The following is a 17,302-nucleotide window of genomic DNA, read 5'->3' on the forward strand; positions in this document are numbered from 1 at the left end:
CCTGCGCTTTGGGGGGCTCCACAGGCTGGTGTGACTGGCTGGCGTGGTCGGTCCCAGAAGAGACGAATCCGTCATTTCTGCCACGGACCCTGCACCCCCTAGGGCCGGCCCTGGCCTCCAGCATGGCCCCAACCCACTGCTACAATAACAGCTGGGGGCAGAGTTGCTGTAGAGCCCCTCTGCCAACTTCACACGGACGGGGGTGGTTGCCTGGCACCGGAACTATTTTCTGGAGATTGTTTCCAGGCACATCAAGGCCCCTTTGCTCAGACAAAGCAGCACAAAAGGGCCTGACAATCAGGCCCTGGAACCTTTCCCCACCCATCATCATCACCCCACCCCTACCCCACTGCCCTCAGTTCACCCTCCCAGCAATCACTCTGTCTGCTCAGAAGCCACCAGCAATACAGCCCCCTCCCCAGTCCATCATCCCCCTGCTCACTTCAGACCCCTGCAGCTCCCAGGTCATAATAAAGCCCCCCCCCCTCCCCCCGCCTCATCTCTGCTCCTCCTAGGGCTCTTCACCCTCCCTAGGCCTGGGGGCTACAGTGGGCGCCACTCTCCCACTTCCCAGGCCGGCAGGGGAGCAGCCGCACTGGGGTGGTGACAGCAGGAGCCCCAGCCGCGCCCAGGGCACTAACAGGATTTCTAAGTAAAATTAAGCCTCAGTTTTAGAGCTCTCAAATGTCGGGATTTTTTTTTCAGCCACAGCTCTATGGTGAGATCATGAGTGAGGCTTAATTTTACTCAGAAATCGCATCTGTCACGATTCATTCCTGAGAGTTGGCATGTCTGTGAATAGCTGATGTCTACCAAACCCCTTCTGACATTTTTAACATTTTTTCTTTTGACTTATAAAGTAGAGATGAAACAGAAATGTCTATTTTTGTATGTTGAATTTTCCCATTCTTCATTGTACCACTTGTGCATTTGCTAATAATAATACTATTGCCAGGGGATGTGATGTATGTGCCTAAAGAGTTCTGAGAATGAGGTGAGATGTTCCTCTATGATTTTCCAAAAGGCTCATTTTTAAACTCTTATATCTCTGCACAGATACACTGCTCGCCCCCCCTCCCGCACCCCAGCCCATCTGGGTAACTCAACCACTAGTTACAAATTCTAAGAGAGAAAAGAATCGACTTTTCTGTTTTTAGGAAAGATCTGGACAGTAATATGTTGCTCAGCTCCTGTCAAATGGAAAATTGAAACAAAACCTGAACTGCCAATGAGCCAGCGTAATTCATAGGAAAGTTTTCACTCCCCCTTTATACGAGAAATTTACCTTTGTCCAACCGGCACCTAGACGACAGTGAGTCTGGAGGAAGAAATGGAGGAAAAAGACGAAATGTCAGGTTGTCGTGTTTAGGGATATATTCACATTGTTAAAGTTCTAACACAAAAGCAAAATGAAAAGAAAACGAGCTTTATGACGTTCTAGTTAAGGAGGTTAAGTGCAATTCAGACCAGTACAAACCATTACAAACATCACTAAAAAATAACCACAAACATTAAAAACTAAGGACATGGCCTAAGGTTACATGACAGACCCAGAGATGTTTTACCAGCAATTCAAAACCTCTGGCTGACCATGACAGCTGACTTGGGCTCGCAGGGCTCAGGCAATGAGGCTGTTTCATTGCGGGGTAGATGCTCAGGCTTGGGCAGAGGCCTGGGCTGTGGGACCCTGTGACGGGAAAGGGTCGCAGAGCCCAGGTTCCAGCCCGAGCCCGAACCTCATGAGCTGGAGTCAGCGGACATGGGCCAGTCACAGGTGTTTAATTGCTGTGCAGACAAACCCTCTGAAACCAACACATCATTCAGAGACAGACCAACACACAGACACTTTTTCACGGATTAACATTCAATGATTAGTACTTAGTAAATCTGGCTCATCCTTCCTGGCAGCCCTGGGGGTCCCATTCTCTCCAGCTCAGGAGGATAAAAGGTGGAGAATCTCTAAAGCAGGGGTGGGGAACCTATGGACCATGGGCCAAATCTGTCCTGTTGCTAAATTTCATCTGGTCCACAGCACCCCTCCCCTCCCCGCTGTGGGGATGGAGCCACACGTGCCGATTCACCCTGCTGTGTGTGTGTATGTGTGTGTGGATGGGTGGGAACCCCGAGCCTCCATGCCCCGTCTCTGTCCCCCTGCGGGTGAGTGGCATGCAATTTATTTTTTTGTGTGGGTCAATGGCCTGTGATAGAAAAAGGTTCCCCACCCCTGCTCTAAAGCAAGAGAGGGACTATGATGACACCGGAGGCCTTGCAGACAAAAAATCCAAACATATATACTGCAAGAACAGTGAATTCAGCAGGAAGCTCAAACTCACATTAATGTTCATAGCTGCTAGGAAAGGAAAACCCGCAGGCAGTCCGAATGTAGGCCCCTAACCCAGCGTGTGTGTGCTGTACCGAGAGCTGAGCAGGGAATTCACAGGTTCCAAATGATTAGCTGACTGTCTCAGTCCACAATCATTGTCCCGAAGAGATTTCCCCAGCTCTGCCAATTAGCAGTGTAACATAGGTGAGAAAATTCCCCAGGTGACTGGTTATTACCTTTGAATTTCTTCATTATGGTCTCCACAGATGCATTTCTTTGAGACGATTCCCAGATTCTCCATTTCAGCTCAGAAGAAAAGGCCTCTGGGTTCTGAAACTCTCTCACACACCTGAAGAACAACCCAGTGTTACTCGGTGTGGAGTTCTTTCATGTTTGTATTTTACTAAAATGTATTTTATTCTAGTGAATGTGCTCTCTCCCTTTGCACCTGCCTCAAACGCAAGTGATGGGGGAATGGTGCAGAGAGGAGCGAGCCGGTGGCAGGGTCTCAGGGGAAGAGGTGGAGCGGGGTGGGGCCATTGTTTGGGCACCAGTGGCACCCCACTTCTGGGGAGCTTCAAATGTTACTGCCTGTTGATGTCTTTAAATCTAGACTGACTGGCTTTCTGGATGGTGCCTTAGTCAAAACACGCTAGGATTTAGTTAAGTACAAGTTATTAGGCTGAACACAGGAATAACTGGGTGAAATTTAAGGACCTGTGATACATTGGCACCAACTCTGTGGGTGCTCCGGGGCTGGAGCACACACGGAAAAAGAAATGGTCAGTTTCCTAGCACAGGAGTTCTCAGCTTACAAAGGCCAGTGTGTGTCCACTCCCCACTGAGGGACGGCAAACGACTGAATGAACCTGCCCTGCCCAGGGAGCCTTGAGCAGTGCGAGTCGGTGCAGTTCTGGGGGGCAGGGCTGGAACTGGGGGAAACTGGCTGGTGCCTTCTATTGCTGGTTCATCAATGGCTGGGAGATGATTCATGTAACGCAGCTGGGCGGGTCCCTGCCCATAGGTGTCTGTGTCAGCGCAGGGCCTGTCAGGCCTGTAGCTTAACATCAGCATCATGGGGAGAGAGGCAGGCCAGGTTGGGGATTTGAGGGCTCAGCAGTGCCACAGTCCAGGCTGCACCCTGGGAACCCGTCGCACTGATGTAAATCTCGCTTGTGGCAAATTAAACCGATTCCTTCTTGTTCTGCCCTCAGGGGACGTGAAGAACAGCTGGTCATCGCTCTCTGTAGAACAGCCTCAGACATAGTTCCCCTACCAGCCACTGATGGAGCGGCACTGCCTGGGCAGTGGGACCAGTGAGACTCTACACCCAAACCGTTTAGTGACCTGGCTGGAGGCTGAGTTGCAAAGAGGAAGCTGCAGCTCTTGGGCGAGAGATGAGGCTGCAGAGTGAGAGAGAGACAACGGGGGGAGAGACGCAAGGGGAGGGCTTGGCCCTGGAAGAGCTAATCCCCAGAGCAGCCAGGAGGAGGCAGCACCTGTGGTGACTACAGCAACCTGGGACAACATCCCACAATGACATTTGCCTTTTTCACAAGAGCAGCACACTGCCGCCTCCTTCACTGCGTGATCCACTTCAACCCCCAGATCTTTTTCCACAGTCCTGCTGCCTCCCCAGTGATTCCCCATTTCCTAGTTGTACATTTGATTTTTCCTTCCAACGTGCAGCACTTTGTCTCCATTGAATGTTCCCTTCAATTGATTTTAATCCTTCCTCCCTCCGCCCTTTGTCTCTTGTGTCTGTTTAGACTGTAACCTCCCTGGGGCAGGGACTGTCTCTGTCTGTGTGTCTGTGCAGCACCCAGCAGGTTGGGCCCTGGTTTTGGCTTGAGCCTCCAGGCACTGCCATAGCACTACTGATAACAGCACGTTATAAACTCCTCAGAGCAGGGAACATCTCTTCTATCGTATCTGTGGCCATGCCCAGCACATGGCTAGAGCTCACTCCATAATTAGAAACAATTAATAAACAACTCATTGAATAGTCATCAGATGGCCCTGACTTTCCATCCCTACCAGCCTAGGTGGAGTTTGGAGTCTGTGACCTAGAAATGAAAAACTCATTCTCCAGCCCCAATCCCCTGAGGTCTCCATTCCTCCAGCCACACTACAAATAACACCCTGTCTGTAGGTCAAACACTCTTTTCACAGGCTGCTCTGTTCTGGAGTCTAGTCAAAATGACAACAGCTCCAAGATTAGATTTAACTGAGAGTGATTGGGAACCAGCTCCACACTCTGCGCTGCTGGACCGTGGGGAGCCAGGTCTCATGTCCAAAATCCCTTCCCTGCACTGAGAAGTGAAAGGGAGAGTGAGAAGGAGCCTCCTACCTGCTCACGGTGCCTTTGATGTCCTAGAGGGGAGAGATAAAAGGAAATTCAGTCCCATCTCTCACACTAAGGATCCCTCCTGCTCTGGAGGGGACTCACTTTGTCTTCACAGTTTGAGGTTCAAAGAGAAAATTATTTGTTATTTATTAATGCAAACAAAAGCATTAAATGTGCTGCCTTTGCTCTTTTGGAATAAGGGCTCTGACTGCAGGAGCTGGGCCCAGGAAGTTTGTATAAGGAGGCACACAGGCTCTCTGTGGAATGACATTTGGATAACCACCCGGCACATGGAATCAGAGGGCTCAGTCTTGCAATGTGCTGAACAAGGATCTCCCGAACACTCACAGGTTTGGGGAAGATCCCCTCCTGCAGACTCCAGTGGGTCCAGAGGGAGGGATGCCCCCATACTGTGCTGCTCCCATGCTATAAACTCTGTCACCACTTAGTATTCTGAAGGCCCGTCCTGTGGACTTCCTGACATGCACAGGAAGCTGAGGCTGTGTGAGAATAATGGGTGTGGGGGACAGAGTAACACAGGGCCAAACACTATCCTGCATGCCAGGTTCAATACAGGAAATCTGAGGAGTGAAAACACCTGCGCACAACAGATACTGGTCGCAACAGAGAATCTGGCTCTAGATATCAGCTAGAGACATCCAGGATGGTATGTTTTATTTCTTGCCTTTTTTTCTTTTTTTGCTAGTGTACGCTGAGCCAGGATGAGCTCTACCCTGACATCTGGGGATGAATTGTGGTGAGTTGTGGAAAAGAACTTCAGAGGCTGATCTTGTTTGCATAGGCACAACCACCCTGCCTAGCATGAGCCCACAGCAGCCCAAATGGTCACTTTGGCTGCTGCGGGATCCCCAGTTTCTCTGTTATTGGGGTAAGAAGAATAAAGTGTTGTTACCCTGATTATGTGAATCAAGGACAGTGGAACTGTTTTATGACAGAGGGACTCGCCATCAACTAAGTAGCAGTCGCTAAACAAGGGACATGGGTTCCAAAACCCAGTGAATTGAGAGGTAGGTAGGTTGGTCTGCTTATGTATCTGATAGTATGGGCCCTGTTTGAGGCTCATCCTTCCTGCACTGTGGAATATCAGGCCTAGTTTTAATTCTATTAGGAGTCTAGTTACAGGCTGCTGAGCTGAATTCACTTTGGGCTACTGGTGCACCAGCACTGAGGCTCCCCTACTACCAGCTGAAATTATTAAAGAACTAAAATTACTAAGAGCTGAAATTGCTGGGGGCTGGGATGGTGGGGGCTGAAGATATATTACTGCGTGCTGGTGGAGCAGAGCAGCTGGCAGAACAGCTCATGGTGAAGGCTAGAGCAGAACCCTATGGAGAGGCAGGTCAGTCAGTCTCGGACCACGTAAGGTGCCCCTTAACAACCCTGCGCCGCACCCCCCATCCTCCCATTTCCAAGCAGGCTGGGAGGTAAAACTCCACAGATAAACTTTTGAACTCTGTGGCTGCACTGACCAGGGACAGAGACTTTTAGGTTGTTGAACTTTTGGGACTTTGGGGGATTTTTTGGGTTGCTGAATGTAAGACACTGAGGGGAAAAGGACACTGCCAGACTTACTTGGGGGTGGGTCTTTTGCTCATGGTTTGTGTTATAATCCTGTTTGTGGTGTTTCCCCAACATAATGCTGCATTGTTTCCCTCCTTTATTAAAAGGATTTTGCTACACTCAGACTCGGTGTTTGTGAGAGGGGAAGTAATGCTTCTTAGAGATGCCCTGGGAGTGGTATGTAATTGTCTCAGGTCACCAGGTGGGGGCTTGAGCTGGTTTTGCATTGTGTTATTGAAACAGAACCCCTAGATACTGAACCCGGCCCTTGTTGCTGCCAACTCAGATGGGCAGGGTTACACTAGTTAGAGGCATTTTTTGAAAAATAAAATCATCAGAAGGCTTTTGGAATTGTAATGACTACTTACACGTTCAGGCTACCATAAGTAACTAACAGCTTCCCTATCTAACTTCAGTTCTGGCAGACAAGATTATCACAGCCTCAGACCTCATGTATCAATTTTAAAGCCAATATTTTCCCTTTTTCTGATATCTAGGAAAAGTGGCAAAATCTGGCTTTAAATGGAACCTTAGCTTCAATTTTAGCTATTTCCATAATTAAAGACTGGTTCCATCTTTAACCTTTTGGCGTTAGCGTTTGGAACACAGGAAATGCCAGACTGGCTCAGACCGGGCGTCCATCTAATCACTATTCAGTCTCCAAAGGTGGACAGTGCGAGATGCTTCAGAGGAAGGTGTAAGATAATCTGCCTCCTACATTCTCATCCTTCTTTCTAACAGTTAGTGACTGGCTGAAGCAATGAAGCATGAGGTTTAAGATCACTCTGCGTATTCTTGTTATCCATTTAAATATCTGATCACTTTTTGAGTTTGGCTAAATGCTTGGTCTCAACGACAAATTACGTGATTTGTGAAAAAGCGTTATTTGCATCAGTTTTGATTTCTTCACTTTCTAATTTTATTGAATGTCCCTTTGTTCCTGCATTATGAGACAGTCAGAACAGAGTTTGGAGTTGGCCATTTTTGGAGGAGTTTTCTCCCAGTAGAATTCAAAAGAAGAATTTCTTTTCATTTAGGGCTCAATCCAATGCTCGTTGTACTCAGGAAGTATATTTCCATTGATTTTACTGGGCATTTTATCAAGCCCTTAAGAAACAATAATGTATATTGTAGCAATACTGTATGTTCTGACCATTCACTCCTACACTCAAAAGTGAAGGGTTAGGAGACTTTCTTGCCCTGTGAAAAGTTCTGGGGTGTTTCTAACACTGTCTCACCTGCAGGAATTCACTCGCTGGCTGCTGGCTCTTCTGCTCCATCTCACTGATCAGGGAACTGAAAGAGGATAGTTCCTCAGATATTTTGACAACATACTCAGCCCTCCCCTTTTCAATTTCCTGATTCAGCTCTTCCAACTGGGCCAGCCGGAGTCGCTCTTGTTCCTCCAAAAACTGGCGCAGTTGCTGAAATTCAGACACAATCTTCTGCTTCTCAGTTTCTAGCTGTTTCTGAAATGACGAGATACAAACAGAGAAAGCACAGGTCAAGGACAAGACTACAGAGTCAGCCATGGGACATTTTATGCATGTGGCAGCATGTCATTGCAACGCCACAGAATTTAACTCCTGATATTTTATGGAGAACATACTCTATGCTCAGTAGACAGAAGATTTTCCAATAGATTTTCAAGAGTCCTAACTGGTGTTTAGAATATGAATTTTTCTTGCATGATGTGGATAATCTGTGATCAGTGGCTTCTAGAGAACCAGATCCTTCCAATAACAGGAGGCACAGCAGGTGTGGGATTCAGAACTGACTGGCAAGGATTATTTTAGTAGAGGAAACAGCAGAACTGGGGAACACAAGCTGTCCACAAAATACAGAGAGACATCAAGGGCCTTTTAAAAAAAAGTACTACAATTTGAGCTCCATCATTTGCCGCCATGAGTTCTGAAAACAGTTTTCGTTACATAAAATTTGACCCACCATAAATCTTGGATTTTAAGCCACACAGTGACCTTGAACACAAATTGGGTTGCTGGGAAGACCCCTTTTTACACATGCAAATCTGAGTTTGCAGGTTGGTTAGGGATGAGTGCGTGTGAACTGGACAGACGCCCATGAATTCATGCTGTTTCTGGAGCACTCTCTGGCCTCAGATACTCTAGGAGCAAAGAAATCAGACCAGATTTGGACCCAGATCTTCTCCATGGCAATGTCTAGCAGTGATACCATTAAGGGCTTGTTCCAAAGCTCACTGAACTGAACAGGAGTCTTTCCAATGACGTCCTTGCCTCCTCTGGGGCAGGAGATTCCTAGAGCAGCTGCACTGATTGTCCAGCTGTGGTTCTCTCTGTTCAAAGTGCAGCTGGCCAAAAAATTGGAGGGTGGGGGAATTTGCAAAAATAACTGAAATTTCAACGCTGTTTCCATTTCTCAGTTTTCAAAATGGAACTTCTTTTGATTTGTTTGAAAAATGTCAGAATAACTTTTGAAAAATGTCTCATTTTTCTTTTTTCCCTTTTCCCCAAATGGAACAAAAGAGGGTTCATTTCCCCTCATTTTTCTTTTCAGTACTTCCTCTCTGTACCTCTTCAAAAGAGCTCCCAGTTTTGAAAAAGTGGCAAAAAGGAAAAGGAAAAACTAAGGGGAAAAAAACGGGAAATTATTCACTTTAGTGCACTCAGTCGAAAAAAGGACTAAAAAGAGAAAGAAAGAAAGAGATAAAAAACAAATATGAATGTTTTAAAATTTCTCAGCTTTTTAAAAGCAAAATGAAAATTTCAGTTTGAAATGACACAAAAATGTTTGTTTCATTTTGAAATTTCCTGTCAAAAAATTGAAAAATTTGTTGCAAGTGACTTTTTCCCATGAAAAAAATTGTTTTCTACTAATCCCCTTTTATGTGCAGGAAGCTTTTTTTGGTTGCAACTTTTCAACCAGCTTTAGTTGAAAGACTAAAGGAGAAACTACTGGTAAGTAAAGAAATTACACTCGAATTAGCAGTGAAAGTATTTGGATGATTAAAGCTCTTTCTTTAATGCTTCATTTTCCTGCTTATTCTCGATTAAAGAGAACAGTTTTTCTTTACAATGGGAAGAAAGAAGTGATCATCTTTCACGGGTGAGAACGTGTTACTCACTATTCCTCTGATGACACTCAGACTAAGCAGTGGATTGATAATGTGGCCTGGTCCACACTAGGCAGTTAAATCGATTTAAACAGTGTTAAATCGATTTAACTCTGTACCCGTCCACACTACAAGGCACTTTAAATCGATTTTAAGGGCTCTTAAAATCGATTTCTGTTTTCCTCCCCAACGAGAGGAGTAACCCTAACATCGATATTACTATATCGATTTAGGGTTAGTGTGGATGGAAATCGAAGTTATTGGTCTCATTCCTTTAATGTAGCTACCCAGAGTGCACCACTTTGGAAATCGAAAGTAGCCTAGGTCCATGGGCGCACACCACCGAATTAATGTGCCCTAGTGTGGACGCATAAAATCGATTTTATAATATCGGTTTTATAAAACCGGTTTTAGTAATTTCGATTTTATCCTGTAGTGTAGACGTACCCTGTCACTGTGCACATCTGCATCTGAGCAATAACGGCACCTACCAGCAGTTCCTGGCATTTATCTTCCCCACTCAGTTTAAATGACAGAATCTCTTCTCTCTCTTTCTTCAAACTCTCCAAACGGCTCCGAATTTGTTTCTAACAAAAGAAAAACTGGTTTAATTTTGGTTGTTTTTGGAGGATTTCCCCCCATTTATTTACATTTGCAAGAATGTCAGATACATAATAAAATGGGTGAGTGCTCTAACCACAACTATACAGTCAGTCTCAGGCTTGTGGTCTTTCTCTCTGGCCCAGATGACATTTTATCCACAGTGGAACAGCTTCTCCAGGGGAGAGGGAGGGAGCCCCACATCACAATACCCATGGGTAGGGCACTCCCCTGAGAGATGGCAGATCCCTATACCAATCTCTTCTCCTCATCAGGTGGAAGAGGGATTTCAACCAGTGTTTCCTACTTCCCAGGTGGGTACCCTAACCCCTGGGCTAAGAGTTAGGAAGGAGGCTGCCTCTGTGTGTATCAACTTGTGGGGCTTGAAGTGGCAGGTGTGTTCATAGGCCACCTACCAGGTTGGGCCCCACACTCTACCTAGGCAGCCGAACGCCTCTCTTCCTCCAGACTGTGAATCGCTCTAGGGCTTATGTGGCAAATAGGTGTCTGGATGTCTAGAGGGAGCCAGCACTGCAGTGTGTATGTCTAGAAATACAGAGATGGTGTAAAATCTGGAACGAGCCAGAAAGGCCCAGACCAACATTTTAGTCACTAACATTGTTGCAAAACCCATCAGGTGCTTTTACAGACAGTTAAGAACAATATTTTAGTGATGAGAACAGACTCATAACACATTGTGCTCCTGGGGGAATTCTGCACCGCTGCACAATGCAAGATTTTGCAAAAATTAATATTGGGCACCAAAAATTTCCTTTTTCCCCACAGAAATGGGCTGCAGAGACGTTGGCCACCACTAGGGGCTGCTGGACTTGGCAGAGCCCAGATCTGAAATAGGACAATGCTGGGGGAGGGAACTGGAGAGTCCCCAGCAGCTGTTGCAGTTGCCAGCCCACCCTGAGGGCAGGGAGGAGGCAGCAGCAGGCAGGAAACTCCATGCAAGCCGGGACCCAGCATGAGGCTGTTTCTCCTTCTGGATCCCTGGGCTCTGTGGGAGACGGGCTGTGAGTGTCTGTGCCAGGGGGAACCTCCCAGCTGGGCTCTGGGAGGGACGGGCTGTGAGTGTCTGGCCCCCCGGCTGGGCTCTGGCAGGGAGAAGGCAGAGAAGCAGGAATTGGGCTGTTTTCAGGGTTTCTTTAACTCTCTACCCCTGGGGGAAAATTTGTGTGTGTCTGTATTGTTACACACAGACTTGTTGACAGGTATTTTGAAATAAATTACCAAAATAATTGAAACTGGTGTGATTGTTTAGTGTTATTTTGACAAACAAAATTTGCAGAATTTTAAAATATTGTGCGCAGAATTTTAAATGTTTTGGTGCAGAATTCCCCCAGGAGTAACATTGTCACTAACTCATTTTGGCTCAAAACCATATTTTAAACAGCAATAAATAAATAAATGAATAAAATAAATAAAACTTAAAAGACCTTGGGGACAATATTTTACCACTGAGAACTGATTCCTAGCACGCTGCCATTAACCTTTTCCAGCGCAGAGCCAGTTTCTAAACACCTAGAAGGACCTGGGGCACAGGGTTCTGGAGTGGCCCAGAGGCTGAAATGTGCAATCAGAGCACATCGCCTTGTGGACAATATTGTACCACTGAGACCTGATTAACAGCTGACTATCATTAACCTCTTCCAGCCCAGAGCCAGTTTTTGAACGCTGATAGGAACCAGGAATACACAGTTGCGAAGTGGCAAAGGGACAAAATTTATACAAATAGCTCATTACCCTGAGGACAGTAGTTTAGGAGTAAGAACTGATTAGCAGCACACTTTTGTTAACCCATTCCAGCCCAGAACCATTTTCAAACCCAGGAGGAGCCTGAATAGTCAGTTCTGAAGTGGCTCGGGGGACCAAAGTTTCACATACAGGTGAGACTGATAAAATGGTAATGAGAAACTCATCTGAATTGACCTTTAACCCGGGTTTTCGGGGGATAATTCGCTTATTACTAAATCCACCGAAAATATTTGGTTCCACAGTGGCACAGGAAAACACCAGCCAAACCGGCCTTTCACTGCCTGCTCTGTGCAATGAAGGATTAATTATTAATAAAACCCTCTGTTCTGAAGTGAAGGGGGGGGATGAGTTGTTTGTCTCCTGCTGCCTGGCTCTGAGTAAAAAGTCTGAGTCTCTCTTGCTCCTTTTTGCTTTGCAGCTGATTTGCTGCTTCTCTCTGTGTACTTCTGTGTACCTACACAGCACAACACATGCACACAAGATGTTCTGTCGTTCCTAGCAGGATCTGTGGCCCAGGTCGGCAGCAGTTCCACTGTAACAGCACTGGGCTGTAGGTTGTACATTTCAGCCCCTGGGAATTCAGAGCTGACTTTTCTGGGTCCTTATTGGTGTTAAAAATGGTTTGGGGCAGGACCAGGTTAATAACGGTGTGTTATGTCTGTTCTCATTGCTGAAGTATTGTGTGTAAGAGAGTCTAACCGTATCCACTGGTTTTTGCCATAATTTTTTTTTTATTAAAATGCTGTTCCTGGCCATTATAGTTTTACCGTCCTGTGATTTCTTACCTTGTAATCCTCAGCAGCCTCCTCTATGGGAAGCACGGTGTGTTCTCTGTGATCTCCGGACAGGTGGCAAACCACACAAATGGATGTTTGATCCTCTTCGCAGAAGACATCTAAAGCCCTCTGGTGTTTTTCACACACTGTCCCAACTTCTGGTTCTTTTGCTGACTCCAGTGTCAGCATCCTGGCAGCTTCTACAATAGGGTTACCATATTTCAACAATCAAAAAAGAGGATGGGGAGCCCCGTCCCCAGCTAATCCCTCCTACTTCCCGCTTCCTGACTGCCCCCCTCAGATCCTCCAGCCCCCCACTCCCTGTCCCCTGACTGCCCCCTCCAGAACCCCCCCTGCTCCTTCTCCACCCCCCACCCCCTTACCCTGCCACCCGGAGCAGCGTGTCGGGCTCCACCCGGAGCAGCAGAGGAGGAGGAGGAGGAGAAGAGGGAGGGGAGGGGAGGGGAGGGGAGGAGGAGAAGAGAGAGGGGAGGGGAAGGGAGGAGGAGGAGGAGGAGGAGGAGAAGAGGGAGGGGAGAGGCTCGAGAGCTGCCAGGGCGAGCTGAGGCTGCAGGGAGGGAGGAGAAGGAGGAGAGGGGTGGGGGAGGGACAGAGTGGGGGGGAGGGAGGGGAGGGGTTCAAGAGCTGCCAGAGGCCGCTGATCTGAAGCTGCAGGGGAGGGGAAAGCAGCAGTGGCGGGTGGGGGAGCCTCTGGCTGCCGCAGCCCCATGCAAGCGGCTCAATCCGGCCAGCTCTGCGGGGGGGGCGGGGAATCCCAGACACTTTTAGATATTTACAAATTCCCCCCCCACACACACACACACTATTTTTAACCCCAAACCCCGGCCATGCCCGGGAGAACCGGATGAAGGGTGACCCCGACCCCGTTCTCCGATATTCCTCCGCTGCCTGCTCGGTTTGGAGTTTCTCTGGGAGAAGGTTTCTCTGCACTCAGGACAGGGGAAGTTTGTACTCAACGCCTCCCAGCACTGAGGGATGCAGGCCTGGCAGCAATGGTGCCCACACGCTAGAGACGCTGGGTCTTTAAAATCATCTAGACACACTGAACAAGTCAGTTCAGGTAGGAGTAGTTGTGCTGGATTCACAGCAGGCCTGGCTGGTTCCTTTCCCTCTTCTCCGAAATGGGCTGGTTCTGAACGTTGCACAGCAAACAGGCCTTTCCTACATGCCCGCTGCCTCGTGTTACAGCTGGGAGGCTGGAACCTCCTTCTGGTCTGAGTTAGCCCCTGGAGGAGGCACCAGGACAGACTGTGGAGTGGCAGCACCTGACGCTGTCGGTCCCTGCAATGGTGCAGCCTGGCCCCTCTGCAGAACAGCTGATTGAAAAACGGCCCCTGCCACACCCACACCAGCACAGGGTTTACAATGGCTCTGGTGGCACCAGGCCCACAAAGGGTTAATCCAGCCTGGGCCACAGCCCAGCAATGGAAAGGGTCAGCAACTTCCCAGCACCAGCTGAACGCCCAAGCAGCCCGGGGAGCGCAGTGCGGGGGTGCAGGCGGTGCTGGGAGTTGTAGATCAGCCAGGGACCTGCGGCCTGCGCCGCCAGCTGCTCTACTCGTCCCAGAATGCCGCGTGCCACGCTGCCGGCGGCCCCAGCTGAAGTGAGCGGAGCGGACCGAATAGAAACCCCAAGCCAGGGGAGGGGAGAGTCTGGGTTGGCTCAGTGTGGGACCATAGCTCCCCTCTGCTGCGGTAGGTCACCATCAAGTTCTCCCCAGCCCGGAGATGGACTCCAGCAGGGTCCACTGGACGTGAGCCAGGTGTTTTCCTGGACGCTGGTGGCTCCCAGGCCAGGATCTTCAGGGCATGATCCAGACACTCTCCCAGCTCTGGCGTCAGACTCCCGCTCCGCTCCAGTTGGCTCTGGGCTGCCCAGGCTGAGCTGTTCCATGCTGGGGCAGATATGGGCCAGGGAGATCAGCCAGCCGAGGCTCGTCTCCTTCAGCACAGCCCAGGACCACTCGGCCTCGTATGGCGCCAGCTCATGGGGTCCTTTGCGGGACTGGAGCCAGCAGCACCAGCCCCATGGCCGGCACCACCCTTACCCACTGACTAATCTGACACTGGCCAGGAGGAGATGATTTCCTCACCCCTCATCATGGCCTGCAATCATGGAGTCCTCCCCAATTCCATAAAACCAACCTACAATCATGGTACGGGCCTCCTGAGGTAAGCCCACCGCCCATGCCTGCCTTTCTCCCTCGCCCCCCCAAGGCCATATTGTAATTCTTGGGCGACGTACACACGTCACAACCGTCCCCGCTGTCTCCCAGAGAGAATCCACCAGATGGTTTGCTACAGCCTGTCTGTCCAAAGCACCTGAGTCAGCGCAGGAGGAAGCTTTTTCAGAAGAGGAAAACGAACCCGAAGAGGAAGCTACCCCTCCAGCACACTTCTCTCATCTCTCCCAGATGAGGCTCTGCTAACCACCCCCATCACTAGGGGAAGATTTTAAGAACTTTCTGGATCTTACCAAGAGGGTGGCAAACAGCTGCATATTCCCCTACAGGAGGTGGCAGATACACGTCATAAGCTGGTGTCAATTCTGCACACCATCTTCTCATCTAGAATTGTCCTCCCAATTAATGAGGTGATTCTAGATCCTACCAAAGTCATTTGGCAGACACCAGCCTCCATCGTACTATCCAGCAACAGAGTGTAAAAAAAAACCCCAACCCTACATCTCTACCCAAAGAGGCAGACTTTGTTTTCAACATCCGCAACCCAACTCCATCATAGTGGATGTGGTTAATGCACGAATCAAGCAACATGATGCCAAGTCAACTCCATACGATCAGGCTCGGCAAGATGGCGTATTCATCGACAACATTACTGGTTAGAGTCATGAATTACCGAACTGTCACGGCCAAATACAATTTTATTAATTATGGGAAACCCAGTGTGTTTCTGGAACATTACTGGAAAGGCAAAAAGAACAGATTCAGACCATTCTTAGAGGAGATAGACAGTTAATAGCCAGACCGGTCCTAGAGATAGCACTGGATGTAGCTGTTACAGCTGCCCGCCCAGTCTCCGTGACAATGGTACTGAGGTGGGTTGTGTTGTGTTGTTTTGGTTTGGTTTTGGCCACACCTCTCTAGATTGCCCAAAGAGCTACAGACTTCCAGTTTGAAGGGCCAAACTCTTTGCAAAGCTTTCTCCAGCTGCTGCCTTCCTCCGGTCCGCACTCCTCCTTTCAGCCCCGACCCCCGGGCCTGCCCAGCTCTGCAGCGGGCGGAGACCAGCAACCCCAGCCTCCGACTCGGTGCCCACACAGAACCTGAAAAGGAGCCGCAGCGGCTGCCCAGCCAGCGCCGGAGACCCTGGGGTGGCTGCAGCACCCAGAGCTGGAGAGAGAGACCCCCTAGGAAGGACAGAGGAGATGGAGGGAGTGCCCCCCAACCCCCCAGAGGCTCATGTCAAGACACTGAACAGCTGAGCTCTGTCCTGTATTGTTGGCAACCCTCTCCTGGTGTCTACCCCTGCAGCTGCCGTCTGCCCCATCCCCAGCACGTAGCCGGTCACTCGCCCTGGGCATTGCTGCGAAGCTGGGTGAGGAGAAAGGGCAAGAAACACGACCCATCAACCCACTGCCTGAGCAGCATCCTCTAGGTGCTGACTTTCCTGGTAGCCCAGGGTCCGTGAGGTCTGGTTTCACCTATGGCCCGGTTCACCTGAGGCCTGGGTTCTCTAAGGCCTGGTTTCCATGGCACTGGGTTTCTCTAAGGCCTGGTTTCCATGATACCTGGTTTCTCTGAGGCCTGGTTTCCATGGCACCTGGTTTCTCTGAGGCCTCGTTTCCATGGTACTGGGTTTCTCTAAGGCCTTGTTTCCCTCGCACCTAATTTGTCTAAGGCCCAGTTTTCATGACACCTGGTTTCTCTGAGGCCTGGTTTCCATGGCACTGGGTTTTTCTAAGGCCTGGTTTCCATGGCACTGGGTTTCTCTGAGGCCTGGTTTCCATGGCACTGGTTTCTCAGAGGCCTGGTTTCCATGGCACTGGTTTCTCAGAGGCCTGGTTTCCATGGCACTGGTTTCTCTGAGGCCTAGTTTCCATGATACCTGGTTTCTCTGAGGCCTGGTTTCCCAGGTGCTGACCTTCCTGGTGGCCCAGGCTTCATGAGGTCTAGTTTCCCTGTGGTCCAGTTTGCCTGAAGCCTGGATTCTCCGTGGCCCTGGTTCCCAGACGCCGGCTTTCCATGGCACTGGGTTTCTCTAAGGCCTAGTTTCCATGATACCTGGTTTCTCTGAGGCCTGGTTTCCATGGCACCTGATTTCCTGAGGCCGGGTTACTCTGAGGCCTCGTGTCCCTCATGCCAACCACCCTCATCACCTGGGTCTCTCTGTTCCCTACGGCCCAATTCCTACACAGCTGGAGTCCATTGCACCCAGTGTCCCCAGGGCTGGTTTCTGTAGCATCCCTGCGCGTGCTCTGGCCAAGCCACAGATTTTGCTCTTTCCATCTCTCTGAGGGAGCCAACCCCGGCAGCCCTGTGTGGATTTGATGCCTTTGTGGGCTCGCTTAGCTGCTCGCTGCCTCTCTCTCCCCCCTTCTCTATCTGATTCTGCGTCTCTCTGCCCAGGGGAGAAGGGGAGTTATGCTGGGGCAGGGGAGCACTGGGATGCTGGGGGACATCAGGCGAGGAGCTGAGCGGCTGCTTTGGGAAGGCCATTTCCCAGTTCAGCCGGGAGCCCCCCTGCATGCAGGGGAACGCCAGGATGAAGGTCTGTTCAGAGAGAAGGATCCTGGAGTTCCTCATGGAGGTGACAGAAGTCACTGCCCTGCCCACCCGCTC

The 17,302-nt window shown here is 49.5% G+C and overlaps 1 pseudogene; it reads right to left on the reverse strand.

Annotated features, from left to right (window-relative positions):
* The window catches only part of LOC127032954 (tripartite motif-containing protein 15-like), a 79,991-nt pseudogene that overhangs the window by 1,856 nt on the left and 60,833 nt on the right, over positions 1–17,302 (reverse strand).

Source organism: Gopherus flavomarginatus, chromosome 12, assembly GCF_025201925.1.
Source record: "Gopherus flavomarginatus isolate rGopFla2 chromosome 12, rGopFla2.mat.asm, whole genome shotgun sequence".
Taxonomy (NCBI): Eukaryota; Metazoa; Chordata; order Testudines; family Testudinidae; genus Gopherus; species Gopherus flavomarginatus.